We start from the raw sequence: 12193 nt of genomic DNA on the forward strand, positions 1-12193 counted from the left end.
ATCTTGAGCATTAATTATGTGTGCATCTTGTACACTGAGCTTGAAATAAACTCTAATAAGACCCAGCCTCATAAGGGATGTGGGATGGGAAGTATGAGCACAGTGGCAGTTGGAGATAGAGGGCTTACGTCTCTGATTTTGACCATTCTGAAGACTTGAGTTTTGATTCTGATTATCTGGTGGGAAGCTCTGGCTCTAGGTGTCTATTATAATGACAACTAGTTTGTTTGTTTGTTTGTTTTTTAACACAAAGCTTTGTGGTGAATAACCAAATCTACAAATGAAAACTGTATATTTACTAATTCATTCTGTAGTACAGAAACAATAAAAGCTCCACAGTGAGTCAATACAAGCCTGTAATTTCTCCTCACCTAAGAAATCAGTAATTCTTCCTTAACTGTTGTAACAATGAGAAAAGTTTGGTGCAGGCTGGGTTACTTTCTTCCAACATAGTAGTGTATCCATGTTGTTGCCTCCTTTGATGTTTTCAGAGATGCTTTCCTTATTGCAGGTCCCTCGTAACTAACTTCAGAGAGTTAGACTTCGTTTTTTTAACCTTGGGAAGGTCTGCTGTAGGTCTTGTTTATGGGAGCACTCCAAATGTTCCCTCTGTGGGGTTTTCTTTCTCAGCTCTATAGCTTTGGGTGGGGTGTTCTAAAAACCTTTGAAGCAGAAGAGTCATTTCCTGTTTGGAGGCCTAAGTGTAAAGAAAGCCCTTTGTCATTGCTCAGAAATGGGGAGTCCATGACAATTGTTGTGCAAGAGCATTCAGCACTCTCCCAGGTAGAAACGGGTAGATCGGGTGTTGCCCTTTAATCACTTCTTGCTCAACATCATGTAGGTTATAATCAGCACTGTTCTAGGCACTGGAGATGCAACAAAAGGCAGTGTTCCTATCCCCAAGGAGCTTATAGTCTGGTGAGGGAGTCAGACAATTATGGAACCATGTGACTAGTGCTATGATAGAGGTATGCAGGCAGGGGGTGGGTGCTATGGGATCATAGAGAAAAGTTACTTAATCCAGAGAAGTTCAAAGCATTTAAAGTTTTGTTAAGTAGCACAATTTTTTGAAAGTTGATTACTCCAAAATAATCTGGGAACTTTCTCTAAGATATTTTGTAGCTCTATATTAAAATATATACATATATATGTAAATATATTCATAAAATAACGAATAAGTTTTGTACTATGTTCGTTATGGTAGCATTTTGTTATTATTCAATTTCATTAACTTTTAAAATGTGAGATATATCAGGAGGCAGTCAGGGAAATTTTCCTACGAAGGTCTTACCAAAGCTGAGACCTACAGAACAAGTGTCAGTAAGCCAGAGAAAGCCAAGAAGGGGAGAGGGTGTGTTCTGTAAAGGGAAACAGCACATACAAAGACTGGGAGAGGTAGGGCGTGGTAATCCCAGCAATTTGGGAGGCCAAGCGGGGTGGATCACCTGAGGTCAGGAGTTTGAGACCAGCTTGGCTAACGTCGTGAAACCCCATCTCTACTAAAAATACAAAAATCAGCTGGCGTGGTGGTGCATGCCTGTAATTCCAGCTACTCAGGAGGCAGAGGCAGGGGAATTACTTGAACCCGGGAGGCGGAGGTTGCAGTGAGCCGAGATGGCGCCACTGCACTCTAGCCAGGGTGACAGAGCAAGACTGCATCTCAAAACAAAACAAAAAAGGCTGAGAGACAAGAAGCAATGGGTTGGGAAAGTTGGGTTAGTTCTTCCCATCCTGCATTGAAGAGGGAAGCCTAGAAGTAGGATGGAAGGGGGTGGAAGAGTAAGCAGGGGTATGACAGTGGAGAACTTTACATGTTCAATAAGGAGTCCAGGCTTTATCCTGAAGTCAATGGAAGAAGAGGGGATAATAAAGGACTTTGAACAGGACTGAGACAAGATTAGATTTTTGGAGGATGAATTGGAAGAAAAAGACTGGAGGCAGGAAGACCAAGGGGATGCTGATGTAATAAACCAGGGAAGAGAAGATGGCAATGTGAACTTAGGCAAGGGTCATGGAGAACTGAAAGAGATGATGGATTAGATGGTTACTTGGATTGGATTTGGTGACTGGCCAATGAGGGGATGAGAAAGAGGGGAGAATACTATTCCACCTTGGCCACAGCCTGTGGGTCCAGAATGTTTTTTAGGTAGAAATGAGTTTTAGATATATCAGTCTAATTATACATATTTTTGGTAAATTTGCTGTAGAGACCAAGATAGCTTTTCCTTTCAAATCTCTACTGCATGAAATCACCTTCTAGCTTAGACATCTTAAAATGCAAATCTCAGAAGTCTTACTTCCTCAGGGAGGTACATCTGTTCTTTCTACCAATTGGCGTGGGTTTTGGACCTTGTTATTTTTGAATCAGTTACAGTCTCCCTGCCAGCTGAGGGCACACAACATTTCATTACTGGCAATACTGGAGTCAAGGAGCCCTGCCTATCCTAACTCTAGGTCTGGAATTAGAGCCCATTGAGCCTATGGTAGTTCCTTTTGCTTTTGATATTTAGTTAGTAGGAAAACTGAGAGGATATTGAATTTCATTAACACTTCCTTAGAAGCACATTTCCTTAGAAGCATGAATATTGCTTGGATTCTGAACACTTTGAATCTTTACCAGGAGAAGAAACAAAATGCCATGGCAAAAGGGTAGGAGTTGTCTTTGGTTCTCCTTTAGCTCCAGTCCATTTCTGGACATAAGCTACCTCCATCCTTGCAGACCTGCCTCCCATTTGGTATCTATTAACCTTCACTATGCCCTAACCTGCCTTCCCCTCCTCTTTTACTTGACAATTTTACATATTTTGCCTTTCCACATTGAACTATGTGTATCCCCTTCCTTCCTGGCCCTCCCCACCATAATTGTGCTGTTGTATTTCATCCGTAAGACAGGCACTCTGCCCTATTCCAGCTCTTAAACCTTAGTGTGCTTCAGAATCACTGGAGATGCTTGTTCAACTCCTGGGCCACTCATCATGTGTTTCTGAGTCAGGAGAGCTGGGCCAGGGCCTAGGAATCTGCGTTTTAACAGAAGGTACCCTCCCCTGCTCCAGGTGATTCTGACTTGGTAAGGAGACCACTCTTTGAGGAACCCCACACTCTGCTGTAGCAGAACAGCCCTGCTTTTTGGTCAGGAGACCTGGGATTAGTTCCAGTGATGACTCCACCAGTCCTATGGCTTTGGGGAAGTCACTTCAACTCCCTGGGCTTCTATTTCCTCATCTAAATCCTGGAGAAGCAGGGAGATACATTACGCTAGAGACCTAAACTCCCTTCCCTTCTTTCCTGGCTGGCAAACCCGAAATCTGGATGGCTCTACTCTCTGCCTTCTCTTCCCTGCACCCAGGCTACTGAATATGCTGAGAGAAAGTCACGGGTCAGTGGTGCTGCCCAGATGAGCTTTCAACACCATGCAAAGGATCATGGCCCTCCTCCCGTCAGCAACCTCTCCCCTGCCTTTCCAAATGCTCTTCTTTCTCCTCAAATGCCAGGCCCAGCCATTCCTCCTGCATCTTAACATGTGAACTTACCTTTCAACCTATAGAGAAAGTAGAAGCCACGACAGGAAATCCCTTAACTTCCTACCACCACACCTGCAAATGCAGCGGCTTCCATACCTGTCCTTTCCTGCTTCCTTCTATTGCATTGTCTCTCCTCTGGGATATACCATTTTTATCTCAGATGCTCTGGATCTTGCTCTTTCAGGTTCCTCTGTCTGTCCTGTATCTTCCACCTCTTCCTCTCTTCAGTTATATTCCTACCACCCAGAGATTTGTGCTGTTAACATATTGGTATAATCCTTTCAGGTTTTGTGCTTTGTTTTGTTTTGTTTTTTTTTAATGTATAAGAGTACATTTTATTATCCCTCATTGGAATTTTTATCAATTAAAGTTCAAAATGAAGCAGGGAGAGCTGAGTTACTATGTTATGGGACTTACAGGAATTGGGCCTCACAATTGTGGGAGGAGAGAAGTGAAGGCCCAAGACAAGAAAATTAGAGGAAGAGAGCAGTCATTTGTCAGTCATCTGAGAAGCCAAGCGCTCCCTCCTGGATTATCCAGGTGGGCCCAATGTGACAACAAGCATCCTTATAAGAGGGAGGCAGAAGGATGTGACTACAGTAGTAGGAAATGTGATGATGACTGGAGCCACACGAGGGTGGGGTCCTGAGCCAACACATGCAGGTGGCCTCTGGAACTTAGAAAAAGCAAGGGAATGAATTCTCCCCTAGAGCCTCCAGAAGATACCAGCCCTGCTGACACCTTGCCGTTAGCCCAGAGAAACTGATTTCAGACATCTAGACTCCAGAACTGTAAGAAAATAAGTGTGCCTCGTTTTAGGCCACCAAGTTTGTGGTCATTTGTTGTAAGAACCCTAGGAAACAAATGCACATATCCAGCCACAAAGGGAGACCACCACGGGAGCATCTCTGGAGACGTCTGTTGAAAGCTGCTGCCTCTGTAGTTACGTGCTCTAAGGATCTGCAGGCATCTGGTGCTGGGCCTGGGATCACTGTTTGTTGGTCAGCAGGGCTAGAAACAAGAAGACCTGGACACAGAGTGGAGGAGAGCTGGACTACACTAGACACTCCTTTGTCTGTCCTTACTACATCTGACGGAAAATAACTGCAGAAAGCAATGGCCACTTGGTCATCTCTAAATTTCAACAAGCTCCTCTTGAGCCAGCCTTAGCCCATATAGGGAACAGAACCCTGGGACCCACAGCTTCCACCTTAACCAAGTTGACACAGCACATTCCAGCATAGGATCATATGGGCTTATTGGTTTCCCACCATACTGAACATTATGGCAAGAGCAGTTTACTATGTTGTGGGAGATTCTTCCAAACTAATTTAGAAGAAATTCTGATGAACCATTATTTATTTAACTTTCCTTCTATTATTATTAACTTAGGATGTTTTCCATTTTTCTCTATCACAAACAGTGCTGCAGCAACTCTCTGTTCATACAAATATTTGTCAGTATCTCTGACATTTCCTGGGAATGGATTCCTAGAAAGGAGATTACTAAATTAAAGGAAGTGAATTTCTACGGAGCTTGATGCTTCCTGCCAAACTGCTTTCCAGAAGTGATGTATCAGTTTTCATTCCTATTAACATTGGGCTCAGGCCAGCATTGAATATTATATTTTAAATCTTTTCAAAGAGGCATTTCTTGACTATCTCTGATACTGGTGATCATTACTGGCTCAGGAATTGGATGTGAGCTAGCTGGACTGGTGACACCTTCCCTTTACCTCCGTGGGTTCCTACACCTTCAGAAGCTGCACCCTTGATGAAAGGGGACAACCTGTTCTGGTGAGGAATCTAGCATCTTTCAGTCAAGAACCTGGGGGAAGTATGTTGCTTAAAAATTAAATACATCCTCAGTAAACATGCACAAGGAAAACTGCTGTTCCTATTTCAGAAATATAGAAACAGAAATAGAAAGCAAGTGATTTTCCCAGGTATAGCTAGCAAGTCCCTAGCAGGGTCACACTTAGGATTTACTTTCCTGAAATTTTCCATCATGATTTAAAACATTTCAAAGCATCTATATTGTGCCAAAAATTAGATTCTGCATCACACATAGGAAAGCACAATTTTCGGCTTATTGCTTAAATACTAAATCACAATAATTGGCTGTTTCCCATTGCAAATATTTGAATTAATAAGGATCTTTTTATCACACATAATTTTAAATGATCTTTTTGATTTTCAGCTTTGCTGCAACACAGATGGAACTAAAACAAAATTGTATAATGCTGAAGTGACCCAAGGAGAAAACTTCTCACGTAGATAATTTTGTGCAGAGAGTGAGTAAGCAGTCTATGCCACATCTTTCTCCAAATTTATATTTTCGCTGAAATGTAATGGGTAGACAGATAGTAATTGGTACAGTGAGAAATTAGTTCTGACTTATCTTCTCTCCAAACTGCAAAGTGTATTTTTATATACAATTTCAGAATGATAATAAAATGATCTGGTTTCCATTTATCAAAATGAGCGATGCTGAATGTCTGATGACTGGCTTGCTTTTTGAAATCTTATTTTAGAGTTATCAGACTGTCTGAGATCTTTGGGAAACTTCTGCATTAAGTGAGCCAATTGGCAAATAAACGTCTACTTACCATGTACAAACTGTGCAAGGCTGAGCTACAGGGGATGTGGCAGAGATTATCACTGGTTATCTCAAAATGGTCTCTGAACCAGCAGCATCAGCAGCATCTTGGAACTCATCAGAAATGCCTACCTTACACATAATGGATCGGAAACTCTGAGGAGAGGCTGGGCAGTTGTGTTTTAACAAGCCCCATGGTGTATGCTAAAGTTTATTTAAGAACTCTGATCCCAAGAAACAACTTACACACACACACACTCACAGGAGTCAGCTCTGGAAAAGAAATGTTGTGCCATTAGCATATCAGAAAATTTGAAGAAACCTTGAAAGAGCAAAGTTGATGTGATCACGTTGGCAGAGGAAACCATAGCCCAAATCACGCAGAAAAAAATACGTTAGTAAGGGAATGAGAATGTTTTAGGAGGAACTCCAGAATAGGAGAATACTAAAAATGGCAGGGGGAAAAAAAAAAATCAAGAAAAATTCCTGGCGGAAGCCACAGCTGTGAGGAGCCTTGTACTCTCAGCCATGGCGAACCCCACCATGTTCCTCCACATTCCAGTGGACGGCGAGCCCTTGGGCTGCGTCTCCTTCGAGCTGTTCGCAGACAAGTTTCCAAAGACAGCAGAAAACTTTCATGCTCTGAGCACTGGAGAGAAATGATTTGGTTATAAGGGTTCTTGTTTTCACAGAATTATCAAGGTTTATGTGTCAGGGTGGTGACTTCACATGCCATAATGGCACTGGTGGCAAGTCCGTCTACAGGGAGAAATTTGATGATAAGAACTTCATACTAAAGCATACAGGTCTTGGCATCTTGTCTGTGGCAAATGCTGGACCCAACACAAATGGTTCCCAGTTTTTCATCTGCAATGCCAAGACTGACTGGTTGGTTGGCATGCATGTGGTCTTTGGCAAGGTGAAAGAAGGCATGAATATTTTGGAGGCCATGGAGCTCTTTGGGTCCAGGAATGGCAAGACCAGCAAGAAGATCACCATTGCTGACTGTGGACAACTCTAATAAATTTGATGTGTGTTTTATCTTCACCACCAGACCATTCCTTCTGTAGTTCAAGAGAGCACCCCTCCACCCCATTTGCTCGCAGTATCCTAGAATCTTTGGGCTCTCGCTGCAGTTCCCTTTGGGTTCCATGTTTTCCTTGTTCGCTTCCATGACTAGTTAGATTGCAGAGTTGAATTAAGTTTATGATCATGAAATAAAAACTAAATAGCAGAAAGAAAAATTCCCAGAGCTGAACAATGACAAATTTCAGATTAAAAGTACCCACAAAATGCTAAGCAGGTTGGAATAGACACATCTAGATGAAATTTTAGACACTAAGGATGAAGAGAAAGTTTCTAGAGAGAGAGGGGGAAAAAAAGATTACTTAAACAGGAGAATCAGTTTGGCATCAGACTTCTCATGAAAAACGCTGAAGACTGACAGGCACTAAGGAATCAAAGTTTTAAGAAAAAGTTATTTTGAACAAAGTATTGGGTTCCTGGAAAAACTAACATTCAAGTTAGAGGGAAAAAAGAAAATGACAATTTTAAGCACAAGAAAGTCTTGTTGCATTAAAAAATTTACAAAGGGATTAAAGTTAAAAATATTGAGCCAGTTGGGAAACTGTATTTTAGTTTGAAAGAAAGAAATATTTGGATTACTGTCAGAATAATTCTCAAGAGGACATTTAGCAAAATTACACATTTTAAAAAACAAAAGCAAGAATAAAAGAGAAAGAGAGAAAGAGGAAGAGGAAGGAAAGATGGAAAGGGAGGGAGGGAGGAAAAGAAGGAAGGAAGGAAGGAAGAAAGGAAGGAAGGAAGGAAAGGGAAGGAAAGAAGGAAGGGAAGGAGGGAGGGAGGAAGGAGGGAGGGAGGAAAGAGAAAAGGAAGGGAGGAGAAAAGGGAGGGAGGGAGGAGAAAAAGGAGGGAGGGAGGGAGAGAGGAAGGAAGGAAGGAAGGAAGGAAGGAAAGAAGGAAGGAAGGAAGGAAGGAAGGAAGGAAGGAAGGAAGGAAGGAAGGAAAATTTAGGAACAAGTTCAGATTCAGCAGCTTAGTTAAGTGGCAGAGAAAAGCTATTACTCTCTGATATCCATTTAGTGGCTTATATGAAACGAACCAGTTTTGAAGTTCAGTTTCTTCCACTGGGAATTTTGGCTTTTACATGCACAGCAAGTGTGGCTAGTACTGCATCCTTGTCCTCCCTTCCATGGCAAGGGCAAAGGACAAAAAACAGATGGACTTCCCTAAAGATTCATCATTGTCACCAGAAGAATAGCTGGGTTTCCTATGAGAGACTATATATGGTCTTCCTTCATCTATGCAATTGGGGGACAGGAAAGGTATTATTTGTCCTATGCATCAGTAGAGCACTGGTTTCCTCGCATACCCATGTAGAACAGCTGGTTGTGCTCGCTTTGTCTCCCTTATTCTGGCATACAGAGAGTGTACAACTCAGCCATTCATTGACAGTTTTTTGACCCTGAAATATGTAAACAGAAGGACGGTCCAAAGGAATCACAATGTAATCCTCTCATAAAAGTAGTAACAGCTAGCTTTGTGTACAGACAGATTTCACATAATTCTGATGCAAGCTTCACAAACAGTCCCATGAGGTGAGAAAGAGATATAATTATTTTATATATATATTTTTTACAGAAGAATAATTTGAGGCTCAGAGGATTAAAGAAAACATCCAAGAACATGTAGCAAGTTAGTCAGTCTGTCTCACTTAGTGAGGACTTTCTGTGTGTCAGAACTTGCTGTTCTGAACACGTCTTTTAAAAAGGGAGGTAAGTCCCTCAATGGGGAATTTATGGGCTAGCAGAGGGAGATGGGTGGTGGTAAACATGTAAGGACATAGCCATAAAGATAATTTTAGGTATGGGAGATTGCCATGAAGAGGATAAAATAAGTCAAGTCGCAGGGGATGACTTGAGTTGCGGTGGGAGAGGGGCTGCTGCTTCAGTGTGGGTGGAGTTGGGGAAATTCTCTGGATTGAGACCTGAATGTTGAGAAGAAGACAAAAGAGGATTGGGAAAGGACAACCCTCGCAGAGGAATAAGCCCTTTGAGACAGCAATGAACTTGGCATGTACAAGGGGTACAAAAACAGACCAGTGTAGCTGGAACGCAGTGAACAAAGACAAGGCTGGTAGGAGACAGGGTCCGAGAGGTAGGAAGAAGCCAATCATGTAGAACTTTGTGGGCCATGGTAAGGAGTTTCAGTTTGGGTTTTATGCTAAGTGTAATGAGAAGTTTTATATATTTGTTTTCTTAAACATCTTTACTAAGGTATATTTTATATATCACAAAATTCAACTGTTTTGAGAGTGCAATTCAATGATTTTTATAATTGAATTAATTTACAACTATAAAATATAATTATAATTATATATTAATTAATTATAATTCAGGAGAGCAACCATCAACATAAATCAGTTTTAGGACATTCTTATTCTTCCAATAAGATCCCTCAGCCCACTGACAGTCATTCCTTTTTCCATGCAACTGCTAATCTATATTCTGCCTCTCTAAATTTGTCTTTTCTGGGCATTGCTGTAAATAGAATCATACAATATATGGACTCTGGTGCCTGGCTTCTTTCACCAGGCATAATGGTTTTGAGGTTAGGTAGGATGCGTTAGTAGTCTGCTATTTTTTATTGCTAAACAGTGTTCCATTGTATGGATATGCCACAATTTGTTTATCCATTTTTCTGTTGATGAACAGGAAGGTTGTTTCCAGTTTCTGACTATTGTGAATAATGAATGCTGCTATGAACAGTTGTGTACAAGTCTTTATGTGGACATGTTTTCTTTCATTCCTCTTGAATACATACCTACAAATGGAATTGCTGGGCTATATAGGAATTTCAGACATTGCCAAACAGTTTTCAAAAGTGACTGCACCATTTTATATTCTCACCAGGAATGTATGAAGCTTCTCATTTCTCAACTCACCAACATTTTTTGTCATCTGTGTTATTTATGGTAACCATTCTACTGAGTATGCAACTATATCTCATTGTGGACTGAATTTGCATTTCCTTAATAGTCGACTGATGAGGTTGATCGTCTTTTCATGTCCTACATTACCAATGGAAGAGTTGTAAGCAAGGGAAAAGATATGATATGATTTGTGCTTTGAAGACCAATCTGGTTACTAAATGGCAAGTAGACTACGGGCAGTTGTCCAGTTAGGAGATGGTTGCTATAATCCAGAGGGAGATAATAGTGTCTTAGACTTGGGTTATAATAATGTAGGTGAAGAGAAGGAGTTTGAATACATTATGAAGGTAGAGCCAATGGAAGTGACTGATGGATTGTATATGGGATGTGGGAAAGAGAGGTATTTAGGTAAACAACTGGGTAGGTAGTGGTGCCATTTTTTTTTTGCCAAGGGGAAGCCTGATGGAGGAGTAAATATGGTGGTGATACTGGGGGGTTGGTCATAAACAATAACTATTTTGACCACACTACATTTTCGGCATCTATTAGACATCCAAGAGGAAATATTGAATATGGAATCAGGAGGTCAGGGGAGAGTTCTGGGCGAGAGATAGAAATTTGAGTCATCAGCATATAGAGGGAATTTAAAGCTTTAGGACCCAGGGAGAGAGTGTGGATAAAAGAGAATGGAGTGGAGAATGAAACCCCAGAGCATTTTGCAAAAGTTCCTTATGGAGATCAGCGGGTAAGGACGAAAATTTGAAAATTAGGATTGAGGTAAGGTTAGGCTAAGGGAAGCATCAAGAAATATGTTAATTGACTGTAGTGTCCATGACATAGCCACTAACCCATGTGGTTCAGTGAGCACTTGAAATGTGGCTTGTTGAATTGAGATGTAAGTACAAAATACATATTGAATTTTGAATACTTAGACAAAAACAGAAGAGTCAAGTCTCAGTAGTAATTGTTGAAATGATATTTTACATATACTGGGTTTGATAAACTGTTATTAAAATTAATTTCACCTATTTGTGCTTTTAAAAATGTGGGTACTAGAACATTTAAAATCGCATATGTGGCTCCCATTATATATACATTTTTTGAGGCAGTGCTAGTCTATAATGTTCTATCCACAGTCTCATCCTGGTTTTCCGGAAATGTCACTGTGGCACTTTAAGGACTGCGTAGGAACTTGAATTTATATAAGAATTCTGTATTTCCCCCCTTCTCACTACTGCACTTGACTATTAAAAAAAAGTTTTTAAAATAATTCTATAGATATTTCCTACAAAGCTTTCTTAAGGTGCTACTAGGCATAGATGACATCCACAGACTAAAAGAAGAGTGTTAATGTCTTGGGTATTTTGAGTATGTGTTTACATTGTGCAGATAGACCAATATTTTAGCAAAGACAAAGCCACATGGATCATTTGATCTTTGTTGAGCTGGGAAACTACAGTTAAAATGGACATACTGGCTGGATGTGGTGGCTCACGCCTGTAATCCCAGCACTTTGGGATGGTGAGGTGGGCGGATCACCTGAGGTCAGGAGTTCGAGACCAGCCTGGACAACATGGTGAATCCCCATCTCTACTAAAAATACAAAAATTAGCCAGGTGTGGTGGTACGCACCTGTAATCCCAGCTACTCGGGGGGCTGAGGCATGAGAATCACTTGAACCCGGGAGGTGGAGGCTGCAGTTAGCCAAGATTGCACCATTGCATTCCAGCCTGGGCAAAAAGAGTGAAACTCCGTCTCAAAAAAAAAAAAAAAAAAAAAAAAAGAAAGAAAAGAAAAGAAAAAAAATGGAGATACCATATCCTTGATATTTGTAAGACTAACATGTCCTCGATGGCTACAAAAAAGTTCAATAAAATAAATTCTTTCTTCCATCTGGTTAAATACAACTTGATTAAATGAAGAGAAACTTGTTTAATAAGGTCACTATATGAGTTAGAAATGACTTGATTTTTTTTCTTTTCATTATCATCTTTGAAATTCTTTACATACAATAAAAATCAGTTTTTCATCAAGTTCTTGTCCTATTGCTATTACGGCAAGAGTTTCCCTTTAGAAATAAGAAGAATTCCCTTTGGCTGGAAATCATAGAGGCAAACTGTGC

This window comes from Macaca mulatta, chromosome 6 (genome assembly GCF_049350105.2).
Source record: "Macaca mulatta isolate MMU2019108-1 chromosome 6, T2T-MMU8v2.0, whole genome shotgun sequence".
NCBI classification, from domain to species: Eukaryota; Metazoa; Chordata; class Mammalia; order Primates; family Cercopithecidae; genus Macaca; species Macaca mulatta.